This window comes from Stegostoma tigrinum, chromosome 12 (assembly GCF_030684315.1).
Source record: "Stegostoma tigrinum isolate sSteTig4 chromosome 12, sSteTig4.hap1, whole genome shotgun sequence".
In the NCBI taxonomy this organism is placed as follows: domain Eukaryota; kingdom Metazoa; phylum Chordata; class Chondrichthyes; order Orectolobiformes; family Stegostomatidae; genus Stegostoma; species Stegostoma tigrinum.
In genome coordinates this window covers 12792687-12812194 of record NC_081365.1, presented here as the reverse complement: position 1 = coordinate 12812194, position 19508 = coordinate 12792687, and the positions used below count along the sequence as shown (strand labels likewise).

The window sequence follows — 19508 nt, the reverse complement described above, 5'->3', positions numbered from 1 at the left end:
AATTTCACAATCATTTTGAGGTAGTGCACTCCAAATCAATATAACTTGCTGCATAAAAAATCCCTTCATCTCACCTTTATTTTCCTAACAGATAATTCAAATCAAATTGAGTCCCTCTCTATTAAATTTCTACTTTCCTAATTATGTTGCTTAAGTCGAAGCACTAAATAACTCAATCTTTTCAACACAAAAGAAACTAAATGATCAGTAGACTGAATATCAGAAATAACCTCAGTCCACCGAGTCAGCTGTTCTGCAGATGATTATGTCCTAGTTACATTGTCTCCAGGGTGAAGTTCTACAATTCTGATTAAGTGAATATCCCTTTTTCCAGATCATGGTTTTTGAGGTTAGGTGAGTAAGGTTGGAATAAAAACATTGGGCTTGTGTGAGAATAGGCAGATCCTCTGCTGTAAACATTACTTAGTTACATTAACAGATTTCTTTATTTTCCCCAATTATTTGCTGTTCATTCATTCGTGGGATGTTGGCTTTGCTGGCTAAGACAGCATTTATTGCCCATCGCTAATTGCCCAGAAAACTGTTACAAGATCAACCACATTGCTGTGGATCTAGAGTCACATGTAGACTGGACAAGATAAGAATAGCAGCTTTCCTTCCCTAGAGGATATTAGTCAACCAGATGGGCCTTTCTGACAATCAACATGGTCTTCGTTAGATCCTTAATTCCAGACTTTAGTTTGTCTTTAATTGAATTCAAATTCCACCATCTGCCATGGCGGTGCTTGACCCTGGGACCCCAGAACATTAGTTGTGTCTCTGGATTAACAATCCAGCGATGATAAGACTAGGCCTGTAAATCACAGAGGCTTCTTCATAGACCAGCCATTAAATCGGCTCTCTCAAGTAAAAGGTGAAGGAGGAATTGTGACCTTGTATAAGAGACTTGTTAGACCTCATGGCTAGAGTATTGTGTACAGTTCTGGTGTCATATTATAGGATGTGAACAAATGTACACAGTGCAGAAGAAATTTACATGAATGGCTCCAGGAATAGAAAAGCTGCAGTCACAAGGATAGATTAAACATGATGGGACTGTTCCCTTTGGAGAAACAAAGGCTTGGAGCATAAGTTTACAAAATCCTGAGGAGGCTGGGGATAGAGACAAACTGTTACTACTCATAAAAGGTTCAAGAACAAGAGGACAGAGATTTAAAGTTATGCGTCAAAGAAACAAAGTGAAGTGAGGAACAAACTTTTCCACCCGGTGAATAGATAAAGGTAAAATCCCACAATCCCACTTGTCATTAGAAAGAGAGATGACTGGTGCTGAGATTAACCTAAGAGTTGCCACACCTTAGATATGGGGCAAGGTTGAGAAAGTGGGAACTTGGGGTGGCACGGTGGCTCAGTGGTTAGCACTACAACCTCACAGCACCAGGGACCCAGGTTGAATTCCAGCCTCGTGCGACTGTCTGTGCAGAGTTTGCATGTTCTCCCTGTGTCTGCGTGGGTTTCCTCCGGGTGCTCAGGTTTCCTCCCACAGTCCAAAAATGTGCAGGCTAGGTGGATTGGCCATGCTAAATTGCCTGTAGTATTTATTCAGGGGTGTGTGGGTTATAGGGGGATGGGTCTGGGTGGGATATACCAAGAGGTGTTGTGGACTTGTTGGGCCAAAATGCCTGTTTCCACACTGCAGGGAATCTAATCTAAATATGGTGACCTCAGTTGGTATGGGAATTGATCCCATACTGTGGGCATTACTCTATTGATCCTCTGTGCATAGTTAGGGCATGGAATACATTGCCTGGAAGTGTGGTAGGGGCAGGTTCAATAGAGGAATTCAAGAGGACATTAGATGATTACTTGGATAAAAATAGTGAACAAGAGCCCGGGGATAAAGCAGGAAACTGGTGCTAGATAATGATGCTTGTTCAATGAGCCAATTAAGGAACAGTGGGCTGAATGGCTTCCTTCCACACAGTAACAACGTTGTGATCCTGTGAAGTACTGTGCATTGTAACACTCTATTGCATTGTTTTAAAGAAGAGGTGTCTTTGCTACCAACATCACAAAAATGACAATTTTTTTATCTTTATTATGTTGCTGTTTCTGCTTTTCCTACCTTACTTCAGTGACTACACAGTAAAAGCACTGCAAATCACTTCGAGACATCCTGAGACTGTGAAAGGTACAACATTAAGAGCAAGTCTTCTTTTCTCATTCCAGTGAATGTACAACTGTGTCTTTCACTCTTGTTTCTACAATGATAGAGGATTGTGTTGTTGCTTTGATGAATGAGGGTTCAGCAAGTTAGAAACCGATTGGGTTGGCAGCCTAGGATGATATTGTGTCATATGTGATGCCATGGCCAGGACCCAGTTTGCATAACCACTTGCAAATGTTGCAGTGGAAGTCAATGTTGAAGGAATGGTTGTCTTTGTGTCATGCTCACTTCACCTGAAGGCACTTGAATCTGTTCGCCTCAAATGTCTCTGACAGCATGTCTAAAACTACAAGCAATTGTCTCAGTTACTGCCTAGCTCAGGTTATATACAAGGGTTCTGAGCCAATATATAAAAGCCACAGGGTTACATTCCTTTCTTTTAAATACTCTTATCTTGTGTTGTGACCTTGAAAGATCTGAAAATGTGAACACCAAGGACCTGTTATCAAATCTATTTCTACTTGTATCTCAGTCACCCAGTATTTAACTTATATCTCTCTGACTGATCACCACCCCTACTGTCTCTTTGTGTGATGTGGCAACAAATTCTCTCTGATAACACGCTGGTGAATTGCCTGGGTAGGTTACACAATCTGCAAAATGCCACGCTGCATTAATGAGCTGGTCTTTTACTTGCTGGTTACAGTTCATTTATTTTTTCTCTTTGAACAATGGCTTCCTAGCACCATTGACAGGGCAATTGGATTTAGGCTGAGCTGCTGGAATGAAAAGCTGATGCTGCCTGGGTTAATGATGCTGTCGAAAAATGTTAATTCAGCTTCATAATTCCAGCGCCCGAAGGAAAATAACCAGCCAGTCATATTCCTCTTTTTTAAGGTTTAAAGAAATTATAATTCACACGGCACTGGTGCTGGGAAAATCATGCAGATTTGTGGGAGCCTCTCAATTAAAAGCTGCATATTATACAGACGGGGATTGCAGGGGGGTCATCTTCACAGAGGGAGGGAATAGAAGCTTGTTTCAAGAATGTTTCAGGGCTTCAGTGCCAGAATCACAACCATAGGCTAAACTGTTTCATATTAGATCTGAGGAGGAAAATAGGTATCACACACAAACACTATCCACCTCAATTACAGCCCCTTGGCAGAATTCTTCCCACAACAACCGCTTGCATTTCTTTATCCCTTTTAGCAGATTATCACATCTCGAGGGTGGTTTGCAAGCATGAAACCTGTCTTCGAGCCACAAGAGGAAATGATTAAATGAGCAAAGAGGTAGATTTTAAGGAGCAAATTAGAGAAAGAAAGAAATTTAGACAGGTTCAGGAAGGTGTGCTGAGATCTTGGTGGGTCGTCATTTTGGAGGTGGCTACATATACAGGGAGGAGATGAGGCAATAGGAAGATTTGAAAACAAAGATCTCTTTTGTCCGTTCTGATTACAAAACTGATACCTGTGACAGAAGAACTGAAATCTTGAAATCCCAAATATTTTTGTATATTTAGAATTACACATTATGACAGTGATGAGGTGCAAGAGATTAAAATTATGCAAAGAAACAGAATGGTTCTAGTAGCTGGGAGCAACAGCACGACAGGTCAGTGACGCAATGTTAAATCTAAGATTTTGTTGAGAGGGGAAAAGAAGCTGAATTTGAGAGTTATTATGCTGTCAATTTCAGAAGCGGAGGGAAGGTTTGAGGCCAAAGTGATATGAATATTCAAGGTTAGATTGGATAGGTGACTGAAGATACGCTGTTTGCAAGGATGTGGTGGGTAAGTGTGATTTTTTAAAAATTCATTAGGATCAGTACCAAAGCTCGTGTGTGCCATCTCCATGATGCACTGCAACAACTAAGCAAAATTCTGTCAGCTGCACCTTCCAAACACGTGACTCCTGCCATCTAGAAGGACAAAGGTAGTGGATACATGGGAACATCATCAATTGCAAGTTCCCCTCCAAGCCACTCACCATCCTGACTTGGAAATGTATTGCTGTTCCCTCAGTGCGGCTAGGTCAAAATCCTGGAATTCCTTCCCTGATGACATTCTTACCCCATGGCCTGCAGCCATTCAAGAAAGCAGTTCATCATATTCTTTTCAAGGGCACTTAGGGATGGGCAATAAATGCTGGTCCATCCTGCAAGTGACTAAATAGAAGGAGGAATGCTTTGTTGTTTCAAGAAAAAGCATGGACAAAGACTGGGCCTAAAAACCTTGTTCCCGGTTTGTAATTCTCAACAGAATTCCCCCATTGCACCCCACCCCCCCAACTTCGGTTTGAATGAAGTGCCAACAATGCAGGAAAACCTTTTAGTGCCTTTCCCTCTGATAACTATTCTTCTTTTGTGTATCGAGACAGCGAGTTTTGGCAAGACGTTGAAATTCTCCCACCAGCCTCTGAGTCAGACAGCTCCAGGCTGAGCCAAGGCTGACACTCTGGTGTGCTACATGCGAAGGCATCCAAAAGTAACAACTGCTGCACTAGAGATACCTCTTCCTATCAGTAAGTAAGTACACTGCATCATGCAGCAATTGGTCACACACATCAGGAGATCCCAGTTGTGAACTCTGCTTTGTGATGATTCCAACACCCTCTGGCCGATCTTCCACATTCCGTAATCCTGGGGTCACTCAGAACTCTGCTGCCTGTGTCCGAACTCACACCGACCGCTGTGCACCTTATGTTTGTCAGCTACCGACCTGCGTTCCCTCAGTTTTAACATTCTTATCCTTATTTTCAAATCCCTCCATAGTGCTAACACCACCCTGTATCACTGATAGCCTCTTCAGCCCCACAATCCTCTGTGGTAGTTGCACTTGTCCAAATACAGCTTCTGGAGAACCTCCTAATGGTCCATCAATGGAGGCCTTCAACAGCCTAGAACTTCGATCTTAGACCTCATTTACTGAACCTCATTCCCCTCCTTCTAAGACACTCATAGAGTCGTAGAGTAGTACAGCATGAAAACAGACCCTTTGGCCCAACTAATCCATGCCATGGTTCCAAACTAAACTAGTCCCACTTGCCTTCATTTGGCCCATATTCCTCCAAACTTTTCCTATTCGTTTTCCTGTCCAAATGTCTTTTAAATGTTGCAACTGCACCTGCAGCTGGCAGGTCAGGGTCCATTATATCACCAATGTTGGTGTCAGCTGCACTAATGTACTAACCATGCCTCCTATATTGTCATCTAAATTGTTTATGTAAATGACAAACAAAAGTGGACTCAGTACTGATCCCTGTGGAACACTGCTGATCAGAGTCCGCTCATCTGAAAAACAACCCTCTACCACCACCCTCTGTCTCCTGCCACCAAGACAGTTTTGTATCTAATTGGTAAGCTCATGTTGAATCCCTGAACCAAGATTTCAATTTATTTCAACAATCTTTTTTAATGTGGCTCAGTGTCAAAGTCAGTTTTATAACCCACTGTGAATTGCCCGTTGATGTTTTATTGCGTTGGAGGTGCTATTCAAATGCAAGTTGAGAACATAGTGAAGCTCTGTACTGTGCTGTTTCTTGGATCCTCTTTCAAACAGTGTTGAACCTATTGTCACTGTACAATCCTGCATGCCAGCCATTGGAAGGGAAGCTCGTGACTAATGTTACTCTCTAACCTTCAGAGTATTGTTCAATTTAATCTGTGCAAGAAACAGAGGGTCAAGTGAGGTCCATTCAGAACCTTCCTGGATGTCCTACCCATCAGGTTCCAGGAAGCCTGGTTAAAACACACTTCCTGTCTGACTCTTGTCTCAACTGAACCGAAAGAGAAGTCAGAGGAAACGTATTACTCGGATTGCAGCCATTTCTCATTCACTGACCACAGAGTTAATCACTGCAGCAGATGTCTCGAGTCTACCTGAATCCGAGTGACTATTTGCCCAGCGACAGCAGAGAACTGGCCCCCTTGGAGCTGGGAGGCACTCTCTCGCTTCAGTCCCCAGCACACCCAGCCCATGCATTTTGGCTGCCACTCTCCTGCTCCTAGCTCACTGCATCACTACAGCACAAAGGGAGGCCATTTGTTCCATTATCCCTGTGCTGGAATCCTTCACAAGAGGCTGAGTGGCAATAAATGGCATTTCTTTATCAGACAGACAGATTTATGGGAGTCAACGTGAGAGACTGGTTGGGAGAATGTGATGAAAGGAAGAAAGGTATAGTCACTAATCAGATCAGGAATGGTCTTACTGAATCTTATTAAATGCTGCTCCTGTTTCTCATATTCTTATGGTATTATGCAGCTAGGGGAGTGAGTGGGGTGAGGGGTCACTGTGCAGCAGTAAGGAACAGGAATTCTGAGACGAAAGTAGAAATGAAGTCAAGTAATAAAAGATCAGGATCCAATAAATTAACCACTCCACCGTCGACAACAGCCCCAGAAGCAAAATCCTGCTGGTGGAAAGCTTTGAGAACCAGGAGCCCAAATTTATCAAACAATATCACACTCTCCACATGTGTTTTCTTGCCGCTAAATACGGACTTAAAAATTTTCACTTTCCATCACCTGGTTTTATTAACTGAGACGGTTCATGGATTAAAATGGTTTTGTAAAAGAAAGGCAAACTCTGACCTAAAATGGCTGCTGTGATCACCTGACCAGACTGCAGCCAGTCGTGGAGAGTCATGTGGAATAAACAAAATGACCTGCCCCGAAATTATCATTTTATCAACAGACGTCATAACCAGGAGCTTGAGTCAGCATTAATAAATTTGCACGCTTAGTTTTAATTAGCATATGCCTAATAATTTCATATTTTTAGATTCATGATTTTATTGTCACGTGTATTTTGCAGTGAGAAGAACAGTAAAATGCAGTAAAAAGCTTTACCTCTATTGGAGTGATTGGGCGCCATTTCAAATAGTTTTAAGAAAAGAACGACGTAGCATAAAGAAAATCCATCAGCTTATCATCAACACCGCCAACCCTCCTGAACCACCTCGCCACCATTTACACCAGACCCAACCAATGTTGAAGCTGTCATCCTTCAGGCACATCCTTCACTTCTGGCTGATTTTCCTCTGCCTACGCCTCATTGCTGCCTGTCCAGAGCCTGTCAGTGTCTGAGTCACAAGTATCAGTATATAAATGGCTCACTCAGCTGCCAGTTACCCAGCTTAGAAAGACATGGGTCCAGACGTGGGAATATACAAGCAAACTATATTTCAGTACTTGTTTTTGAGCAGAGGAGGATAGACAAGAAAAGACAGAGTTGTGGCAACAAGAGCTGAAAGTCTTTGCCTCTGTCTTCCTCTCTGTCAGCCTCTTAAAATCTCAGCAAACCCCTGGTCAAAAAATAAATTGGAAAAATAATAAGTTACCAAAAATTCAAAGATACCTAAATTTCACACTGCAAAGGACACCAGTCAACACTTAAACTCTTAAACATGTGGTGTCATGTCAAAAATTTAAAACCTTATTGACTCTAAGAACTTTAAAACTGTGTGGCCTTTATGTTTCTGTCTATTGCAGACACAGTCTCGTTTGTAAACTTACTACCTGTGTTTGTGTGTGTTGATTGTGCATTTCAGTACATTTTAACAGGATGACTAGGTAATAAAATTTCTTTCTCTTTCACTCAGCAAATGCTTGTGATTGGTGCTTAATTTTGACTAGTCCTACATTTTAATTGAAGTGGACAGCTGCATGTAAAAAAAAATTTGTTGTGACTAACAAGGAGTTAAAACGATCAGAGCTGAATCACTCTTCTTCACTGGCCATAACAAATTATTATCGTACACTTAATCTCACTCCTTGGCTGTTTTTTGCTCTTTGCAAAGAAGGGTTGTGGGGGTGAGCAGTGGGGGTGGTTTGCAGCTGAAACTCCTAATGCTGCCTCACAGTTGATATAAAATTACTAAATAAGCACTGATAATCAAATTTTGAACATTTTACTTTGTGTGTGTGTGTGTGTGTGTGTGTGTCTGTGTGTGTGTGTGAATGTATGTGTGTGTGTATGTGTGTGTGTGCCTTTGTGTCTGTGTATTTGTGTGTCTTTCTGCCTCTGTGTGTATGTTTGTGTATACGTACACGTTTGTGTGTGTCTTTGTGCATGTGTGAGTGTATGTGTGTCTTTGTCTGTGTGTATGTATGTTCGTGTGTATATGTTTGTCTGTGTTTGTGTGTGTATGTTTGTGTCTGTGTATGTTTGTGTGCATGTATATGTGTGTGCCTTTGTGTCTGTGTGTATGTGTCTTTGCGTGCGTGTGTGTGTGTGTGTGTGTGTGTGTGTGTGTGTGTGTGTGTGTGCGTGTTTCCCCTTGGGAAACTGGTCTTCAGCCAAGCTCTGTCACCAATATCTGTCTGTGTGCATTAACTATTAATCTATTTTTACAAATTTGAAGCAGCAGTTTAGGATGTTGTAACTGTGCTTATTGAATTCCCCTGTCGCTTCCCTAATGCACTGACCATGATGGAACCACCTGGAGCCCTGAGTGTGCCCTGAGCAGGATGGCAGTCTACAAAGGTTGCCACACACAGGCTCAATCTTTCCATCATTTATGTCTGGCTGTGGCTCAGTGGGTGGTACGCTACACCACAGATTTTGAAAGACATTAAGGCTGACTTGACAACCTTATGTGCATAATCCAGCTGGATGCCGGAGGGAGGGAGTGACATGGTGGTAATGTTACTGGACCAGTACTGTATAATATTCTGAGGGAATGGGTTTGAATCCCACCTTAGCAGATGGTGCATTGTGAATTGTTTTTAAAGAAATCTAGCTTAATGGTGACTATGAAACATGTTCATTCATGCTCTTCAGGAAAGGAAATCTGCTGCTCTTACCTGTTCTGGTCTACATGTGACTCCAGACACAGGCAATGTGGATCCCATGTTTCTTGAACTACAAGGATGGCTGCACTTCAAAAGTACTTCATTTGCAGTGACATACTGAGGCTGTGAATGGTGCTATATCAATGCAAATTTTTCTTTTAGCTGAGAAAGGTCCCTGGCTTCATTCCTGGCATCTCGGAACTTGTGCCACAGTTGCCCTCAGTGGCTCCAGCCTGGTGAAAGTGCACCAACAGCATGAGATATCTCAATTCCTGTTTGCAATCCAGTGACTCCTGCAGACAAATGTGGGCATTGAGGGAGGAGAGGATCAAATTGGTTCTGACCATTTCAAGGCGAGCTAGTGTGAGAAGAACACAACGCTCACCAGCCACACTGCAGTGGTACTGCATACAAGATACATTGCAGTGACTCACCAAGCATTCTTCAATAATACCTCCCAAACCTGTAGATAAGGCAGAAGAGTGGAGCTGATGATGGTCAGATCAGCCATGATCTCATTGAATGATGAAGCAGACTTGATGGCCTGAATGGCCTACTTCTGCTCCTATATTTTATGATCTTGCAGACGGAAGAATAAGGGAAGTTGACATATGGAAACACTGGGATCTGCATATGCATCTCTAGGTCTCACCCTATCCTAACTTGACACATACCTCTGTTCCTTCACTGTCAATAGATCTGCTCCCTGTTGGCACACAGATGTAGCTACACGAGATGGACTGCAGTGGTGTAGCAATAATGCTCATCACTGTGTTCTGAGGGACATTTAGACTTGGGCAATAAATATATGAGTTTACTCATGACACCTAGATATCGAGCTCTCATGAAGAAAGTGTACAGGAGGACTGGCAGTCCTGGAGCTGGGCCCAGAAATACACTATGCCTGCCTCTTTGTAGGCTACGTGGAACAGTCCCTCTTCCGCACCTACACAGGCCCCAAACCCCACCTCTTCCTCCGTTACATTGATGACTGTATCGGCACAGCCTCTTGCTCCCCAGAGGAGCTTGAACAGTTCATCCACTTCACCAACACCTTCCACCCCAACCTTCAGTTCACCTGGGCCATCTCCAACACATCCCTCACTTTCCTGGACCTCTCAGTCTCCATCTCAGGCAGCCAGCTTGTAACTGATGTCCATTTCAAGCCCACCAACTCCCACAGCTACCTGGAATACACCTCCTCCCACCCACCCTCCTGCAAAATTTCCATCCCCTATTCCCAATTCCTCCGCCTCCGCCGCATCTGCTCCCACGATGAGGCATTCCACTCCCGCACATCCCAGATGTTCAAGTTCTTCAAGGACTGCAACTTTCCCCCAACAGTGGTCGAGAACGCCGTTGACCGCGTCTCCCGCATTTCCCGCAACACATCCCTCACACCCTGCCCCCGCCACAACCGCCCAAAGAGGATCACCCTTGTTCTCACACACCACCCCACCAAGCTCTGGATACAACGTATCATCCACCAACACTTCTGCCATCTACAATCCGACCCCACCACCCAAGACATTTTTCCATCCCCAACCTTGTCTGCTTTCTGGAGAGACCACTCTCTCCGTAACTCCCTTGTTCGCTCCACACTCCCCTCCAATCCCACCACACCCGGCACCTTCCCCTGCAACTGCAGGAAATGCTACACTTGCCCCCACACCTCCTCCCTCACCCGTATCCCAGGTCCCAAGATGACTTTCCATATTAAGCAGAGGTTCACCTGCACATCTGCCAATGTGGTATACTGCATCCATTGTACCCGGTGTGGCTTCCTCTACATTGGGGAAACCAAGCGGAGGCTTGGGGACCGCTTTGCAGAACACCTCCGCTCAGTTCGCAATAAACAACTGCACCCCCCAATCGCAAACCATTTCCACTCCCCCTCCCATTCTTTAGATGACATGTCCATCATGGGCCTCCTGCAGTGCCACAATGATGCCACCCGAAGGTTGCAGGAACAGCAACTCATATTCCGCTTGGGAACCCTGCAGCCCAATGGTATCAATGTGGACTTCACCAGCTTCAAAATCTCCCCTTCCCCCACCGCATCCCAAAACCAGCCCAGTTCGTCCCCTCCCCCAACTGCACCACACAACCAGCCCAGCTCTTCCCCTCCACCCACTGCATCCCAAAACCAGTCCAACCTGTCTCTGCTTCCCTAACCTGTTCTTCCTCTCACCCATCCCTTCCTCCCACCCCAAGGCACACCTCCATCTACTACCTACTAACCTCATCCCACCTCCTTGACCTGTCCGTCTTCCCTGGACTGACCCATCCCCTCCCCACCTCCCCACCTATACTCTCCTCTCCACCTATCTTCTTTTCTCTTCATCTGCGGTCCACCTCCCCCTCTCTCCCTATTTATTCCAGAACTCTCACCCCATCCCCTTCTATGATGAAGGGTCTAGGCCTGAAACGTCAGCTTTTGTGCTCCTGAGATGCTGCTGGGCCTGCTGTGTTCATCCAGCCTCACATTTTATTATCTCGGAGTCTCCAGCATCTGCAGTTCCCATTATCACCAGAAATACAGTCAGCATCTTTCACAACTGAAAAGAAGGATTTTTATTCGACATCATTGAAATATCCCACAGGCAGGTAGGGAGGATTCTATATATAGCCAAGGGAGCAGTGCGGTGGGTAGGCCTTTGCTTTAATATGTTTCAGGTGAATAACGCCCAGCTGGAAATGGAGACATCTTGAAGCAAAACAAGCTTCACTAAACAGACTGCATTCCCTTCTGTCATCACAGGTCCCCGAGCCTTTTCTTACTGTATCTCTCCCTTCACTCAATCATTCATGGTGGTATTGTCTGCACACTCAGCTCAAAGATGATGAGGGGAATTAATTGAAGATATAAAATTAATTTTTAAATTGGAGAGAATGCAGGCACATTAATATGAAGAGAGATGCAGATAGATACATAAGCAGACACAGACACACACAGAGATAGACACACTGACATATATACACATACAGACAGGAATAGATAGACCCACTCAGGTAGATACATACACACACACACACACACACACACACACACACACACACCACACACACACACAGGCACACACACTCATACACACACAGGCACACACACTCATACACACATACATACACACACACACACACTGGCACACACATTCATACACACAGTCATATACACACACACACACACACCACACAGTCATACACACACATTCATACACACACACTGGCACACACATTCATACACACACACACACACACACACCACACAGTCATACACACACATTCATACACACACACACACACTGGCACACACATTCATACACACACACACACTCATACACACACACAGACGCACACACACAGTCATACACACACACACACACCACACAGTCATACACACACATTCATACACACACACACCCTCACACACACACACAGACACATACACACACACACACACACAGACACACACACACACCCATGAGCACACACACACACACACCCATGAGCACACACAAATACATGCGCGCACACGCACACACATGCACCCATATGCGCACATACACACACACATGCGCACACCCACATCCACACACACACACTCATACACACATACATGTGCGCACACACACACATACTCATACACACATACATGTGCGCGCACACACACAGACACACCCACCAGCACACACACAAATACATGCGCATGCACACACATACACCCATATGCGCACATACACACACACATGCGCACACCCTCATCCACATGCACGTGCACACACACTTACACACACACACACACACACACACACACACACACACACACACACACACACACACACACACACACACACAATAGAGTCCGGTAAGAGAATGACAGGAGAAGGCTACTCAGCAGCTTGAGTCTGACCTGCCGTGTATCATGGCTGACCTGTGGCGTCACTCTATAATAACCCTCATCATGTTGTGCGGCAGCATCACGCATCAAATGAGATAAACTTTAAACAGATCTAGCAACTCAAGGCTGTGCCTCCATGAGGCGTTGTGGGCCATCAACATCAGCAGAATAGTACTCCAGCACAATCTGTAACCTAATGGCTTGCCACATCCCCCACTCAACCATTACCATCAAGCCAGGAGATCAACGCTGTTTCGATGGAGAGTGCAGGAGGACATTCCAGGATCAGCACCAGGTATACCTGAAGATGAGGTATCAACCTGGTGAAGCCGCCAAACAGGACTACTTGCACGCTGAACAGCAAAAGAGCTAAGTGATCCCACAACCGATGGATCAGATCTAAGATCTGCAGTCCTGCCACATCCAGTTGCGAATGGTGTTGGACAATTAAACAACTCACTGGAGGAGGAGGCTCCACAAATATCCCCATCCCCAATGATAAGAAAGGCCAGCACATCAGTGCCAAAGATAGGCTGAAGCATTTGCAACAACATTCAGTTGGAAGTGCCAAGTGGATGATTCAACTTGACTTCCTCCAGTGGTCCCCAGCATTACAGATAACAGTCTTCAGCCAATTCGATTCACTCCACGTGATATCAAGAAACAGTTGGAGACACTGGATACTGCAAAGGCTGCAGGCCCTGAAACATTCTGGCAATAGTACTGAAGATTTGTGTTCTAGAGCCTGTAAATCACCTGGGGTCAAGTTGTTCCAGTACAGCTACAATCTACTGGCAATGTGGAAAATTGCCCAGGTCTGCCCTGTACAGCATAAACAAGACGGTCCAACCCGGCCACTTACTGCCCCATCTGTCTACCCACGATCATCAGTAAAGCTAAGGAAAGTGCTATCAACAATGCTATCAAGTAGCACCTGCTCAGCAGTAACCCGCTCAGTGATGCCCTGTCTGGGTTCATACAGGGCCACTCAGCGCCTGACCTCATTACAGCCTTGGTTCAAACATGGACAAATGAGCTGAATTCCACAGGCGAGATGAGAGTGACAGCCCTTGACATTAAGGCTGCATTTGACTGAGCATGGAATCAAAGAGCCCTAACAAAACTGGAGTCAGTGGAAATCAGGAGGCAAACTCTCCGCTGGCTGGATTCAGACATGGCACAGGGAAGAAGGTTGTGGTTTTTGGAGGTCAATCATCTCAGCTCCAACTCATCTCTGCAAGAGTTCCTCAGGGTGGTGTCCTAGGCCCAACCATCTTCAGCATCATTTACCTACAGACTATCATAATGTCAGAAATAGAGATGCTTGCTGATAATTTCACAGTGTTCAGCACCACTTGTGAATTCTCAGATGCTGAAGCAGTCTGTGTCCAAATGCAGCAAGGCCTGGATAATGAGACAAAAAAACTGCAGATGCTGGAATCCCAAGGCAGACAAACAGGAGGCTAGAAGAACACAGCAAGCCAGGCTTCATCTGGAGGAAAGGAGCAGTCTACCCCTCTAGTATTACCATTCTTCAGGACTGATTGTGCACCCAATAAAGAAGAGTAGACATCCTCTGTAAGTTTGGGAAAAGGAGGCCTTGAGCTGTGTTAAAGGAGACAGGGAGGAGGTGCTGCCATATTGCAGAGAGGGCTGAGCGGAGAATCTAGAGAGAGGATTGTTTCGGGAGACATTGAAGATGTTGTGAGTATGGAGCATCAAAGATAGGTCCAAATTTTGAGGGTTTAAAGTGTACCTGTGGGCCTTGAGGGATGAGATGGTGGCGAAGACAGGAGCTGAGGAAGGTCATGTGGCTGTAGTAGCAGATTTGTATCGTGGTTTGGTTGAAGAACTGATGAGCTGATGAGACCACAGCAGGGTGGCAGTGAGAAAGGGACTCACTGAGTTCATGTCTGAGGGAGGCAGAGAAATCCTTCAGGACAGAAGAAGGGTAATACTCAAAATGTTGATTTCTCCTTTCCTCCAGATGCTACCAAGATCTGGATAATATGCAAGCTCGAGCTGAAATGAGGAAAGTAACATTCCCGCCACACAAATGCCAGACAATGGCCATCTCCAACCAGAGACCATTGCTCCATGATATTTAATGGCATTATCTTCACTGAATCCCACATTTTTAACTCCGTGAATTTTACCAATGCCCACAAAGTGAACTGGACCAGCCATATAAATACAGTGGCAACAAGAGCAGTTCAGAGGCTGGGAACACTGCAGTGAGTAATTCACCTCCTGACTCCCGAAAGCCTGACCAGCATCCACAAAGCACAAGTCAGGAGTCTATCAGAGATAATGGGAACTGAAGATGCTGGAGGCAATGGCCTAGTAGTATTATTGTGAAACTATTAATCCAGAAACTCAGCTAATATTCTGGGGAGCTATGTTTGAATTGATGGTAGAATTGGAATTCAATAAATATCTGAAATTAAGAGTCTAATGATGACCAGCAAACCACTTCCAATTATTAGAAAACCCACCTGGTTCACCATTATCCTTTACAGAAGGAAACGGCTATGCATACCGGGCCTGGCCGACGTAACCCCAGACCCACAGCAATGTGGTTGACTTTCAACTGCCCTCTGAAGTGGTCCAGCAAGGTGCTCAGTCACCCATACATTCTCCAGAGCAATGAGGGATGAGCAATAAATGCTTGTCCAGCCAACAACGCTCAAAAGTGAATTTTAAAAGACAGAAGAAAATGGTAAAGTTTGCGGGTTTGGGTAGTGCTACAGAAAGGGTCTTGGTGAGTTGCAGTACATTATTTTATAGATGGTATGTACTGTATATTAGGGGTGGAGGGAGCGAATAAAGAAGTCAGTGCCAATGAAATGAGTTGTTTTTCTTGAGTGGTGTGAAGGTTTTGAGCGCTGTTGGAGCTGCACTTATCCAGGCGAGCGGAGATGCTCTTGGAGATAATGGGAACTGAAGATGCTGGAGAATCCAAGATAACGAAGGGTGGAGCTGGATGAACACAGCAGGCCAAGCAGCATCTTAGGAGCAGGAAAGCTGACGTTTCAGGCCTAGAACCTTCATCAGAAAAGGGGGATGGGGAGACGGTTCTGAAATAAATAGGGAGCGAGGGGGAGGCAGACTGAAGATATATAGAGGAGAAGATAGGTGGAGAGGAGACAGGCAAGTTAAAGGGGCAGGGATGGAGCCTATAGAGGTGAGTATAGGTGGGGAGGTAGGGAGGGGATAGGTCAGTCCGGGGAGGACGGACAGGTCAAAGAGGCGGGATGAAGTTAGTAGATAGCAGATGGAGGTGCCACTTGAGGTGGGAGGAGGGGATAGGTGAGAGGAAGAGCAAGTCAGGGAGGCGGGGACAAGCTGGGCTGGTTCTGGGATGCAGTGGGGGGAGGGGAGATTTTGAAGCTTGTGAAGCCCACATTGATACCATTGGGCTGCAGGGTTCCCAAGTGGAATATGAGCTGCTGTTCCTGCAAACTTCGCGTGGCATCATTGTGGCACTGCAGGAGGCCCATGATGGACATGTCGTCGAAGGAGTGTGAGGGGAAGTTAAAATGGCTCGCGACTGGGAGGTGCAGTTGTTTATTGCGAACCAAGCGTAGGTGTTCTGCAAAGCGGTCCCCACGTCTCCGTTTGGTTTCCCCAATGTAGAGGAAGCCACACCGGGTACAATGGATGCAGTATACCACATTGGCAGATGTGAAGGTGAACATCTGCTTGATGTGGAAAGTCATCTTGGGGCCTGGGATGGTGGTGAGGAAGGAGGTGTGGGGGCAAGTGTAGCACTTCCTCCACCTCCTCCAGAACTTCCAATTCCCCAGTCCCCAACACTTCATTTCACCATGGATGTCCAGTCCCTATACACCTGCATTCCCCATTCGTTTCTTCCTGTCCTGTAGACCCGACCAGTCCCCCTCCACCAACACCCTGATCCGCCTAGCTGAACTCATCCTCACCCTCAACAACTTCTCTTTCGATTCCTCCCACTTCCTACAGACAAGGGGGTGGCCATGGGTACCCGCACAGGCCCAAGCTATGCCTGCCTCTTTGTAGGTTATGTGGAACAGTCCCTCTTCCGCACCTACACAGGCCCCAAACCCCACCTCTTCCTCCATTACATTGATGACTGTATCAGCACCGCCACATGCTCCCAAGAGGAGCTCGAGCAGTTCATCCACTTCACCAACACTTTCGACCCCAACCTCAAGTTCACCTGGGCCATCTCCAACACATCCCTCACCTTCCTGGACCTCTCTGTCTTCATTTCAGGAAACCACCTACAAACTGATGTCCATTTCAAGCCCACCGACTCACACAGCTACCTGGAATACACCTCTTCCCACCCACCTTCCTGCGAAAATTCCATCCCCTATTCCCAAGTCCTTCGCCCTCCGCTGCATCTGCCCCTAGGATGAGGCATTCCATTCCTGCACATCCCAGATGTCCACGTTCTTCAAGGTCCACAACGTCCCCCCTGCAGTGGTCGAGAACATTCTCGACTGTGTCTCCTGCATTTCCCGCAACTCATCCCTCACACCCAGCACCCGCAATAACCCGCCAAAGAGAATCCCCCTTGTCCTCACACACCACCCCACCAACCTCCGGATGCAGCACATCATCCTCCGACACTTCTGCCATCTACAATCCGACCCGACCACTAAAGACATTTTTCCAACCCCACCCATGTCTGCCTTCCAAAGAGACCACTCTCTCCAGGACTCCCTTGTCTGCTCCACTCCCCTCCAACCCCACCACACCCAGCATTTCCCCTGCAATCGCAGGAAATGCTACACTTGCCTCCACACCTCCTCCCTCACCCCTATCCCAGGCCCCAAGATGACTTTCCATATCAAGCAGAGGTTCACCTGCACATCTGCCAATGTGGTATACTGTATCCATTGTACCCGGTGTGGCTTCCTCTACATTGGGGAAACCAAGCGGAGACGTGGGGACTGCTTTGCAGAACACCTCCGCTCGGTTCACAATAAACAATTGCACCTCCCAGTCGTGAACCATTTCAACTCCCCCTCCCATTCCTTAGACGACATGTCCATCCTGGGCCTCCTGCAGTGCCACAATGATGCCACCCGAAGGTTGCAGGAACAGCAACTCATATTGCACTTGGGAACCCTGCAGCCCAATGGTATCAATGTGGACTTCACCAGCTTCAAAATCTCCCCTTCCCCCACCGCATCCCAAAACCAGCCCAGTTCGTCCCCTCCCCCAACTGCACCACACAACCAGCCCAGCTCGTCCTCGTCTGCCTAACCTGTTCTTCCTCTCACCTCTCCCCTCCTCCCATCTCAAGCCGCACCTCCATTTCCTACCTACTAACCTCATCCCACCCCCTTGACCTGTCCATCCTCCCTGGACTGAACTATCCCCTCCCTACCTCCCCACCTGTACACTCCGCTCCACCTATCTTCTCCTCTGTTCATCTTCGGTCCGCCTCCCCATCCGCCTCTCTGATGAAGGGTCCAGGCCCGAAACGTCAGCTTTTGAGCTCCTGAGATGCTGCTTGGCCTGCTGTGTTCATCCAGCTCCACACTCTGTTATCTCGGAGATGCTCTTGGAGTTGTCTTTGTCTTGTCCCTTGCACAAGGTTCCATTCATCAATTGAGTCTGCCCTCACTGACTTATACTGAAGCTGCATGGCATTGAATTTAAGATTCACATTCTTGCGTCAGTTCTTTCCCTGTGTAATCTCCTCAGCCCTGCAGGATCACAGTGGTCCTCTAATTCTGGCCTCAGACGTCCCTGATGTACATTCTCCACCACGCCCAAATGTACCTTCCACTGTCCAAAAGCGAACTCAAAAAGTGCATCCTTAAAACTCCCCTGGACACCATTTTTAAAGAAGCTCCTTAAATGTTACCTGTCCTGATATTACCTTACGTGGCTCGGCACTATATTTCTGCCTGGTAACTCTCCTGTGACCTTTCCTGGGATATTAGAGGTGATCCGACATGGAGGAAAGTTGATTTAACCAAGGCCAGGGAGTATAGCTGGAAAACTCTAGCTCCATTTGGCCTTTTTTAAAAGCTGTGAATGTAAAGGGATATCGAAACTAGGAGGAATACACTATTTGGTTCTTCAAACCTGTCTATCTCAATCTCTCAACCTGAATCTCAATCCCATACCATATTCCCCACTTCTCTCCACACCGCCTGGTGTCTTTAACATTTCAAAAATGAGCAAACCCTTCCTTTGATATACAGTGACCGAGTACCCACAGTCTTCCAGAGCTAAGAATTCTGTAGGTCCGACCTAATCCCATCATTTCCTGTGCTGGGTGCGTTTGGTTATTAATCTCCAGCCGCTCTCCGCCTCCCCTAACGAAGGTGCTGTTTATTATCCTTTACCCTCAGTTTGACCTTTCCGTCCCCCGTTGTGAATGGCCATTTTATTGAATAGGCTGACCTGTGGGAGCCCTGTTAGTGGCTTTAGAAGGCTGACACTGAGCTGCGGGTGCCTCTTTTTTTCAGATGTAATGAATCTCAGGATGTGAGGGGCATGTGTAGAGGGAAAGCTTCCTGTTGAGATCTGATCCTGGCAAAGTTCCCCACATCGGCAGATCACAGGCATTTTGTGAAGCTGGGCGGATTGCCAGAGAACACAGAGAGCTGCAGGGATTAAAGAAAGCCATTCCTAGCAGATCTCCTTGTGGATAAATTGGGAGACTGCATCCTTTCCTTTCAC

At 46.2% G+C, this 19508-nt stretch overlaps 1 long non-coding RNA gene across 1 annotated transcript; it reads left to right on the top strand.

The window, feature by feature from the left end:
- Nucleotides 1–3680: 3680 nt before the first annotated feature.
- Nucleotides 3681–4606, top strand: LOC125456756 (uncharacterized). The gene is made up of 3 exons (XR_007248507.1): nucleotides 3681–3745; nucleotides 3830–3923; nucleotides 4510–4606. It is a non-coding gene; the product is annotated as an uncharacterized LOC125456756 (long non-coding RNA).
- Nucleotides 4607–19508: the final 14902 nt, after the last annotated feature.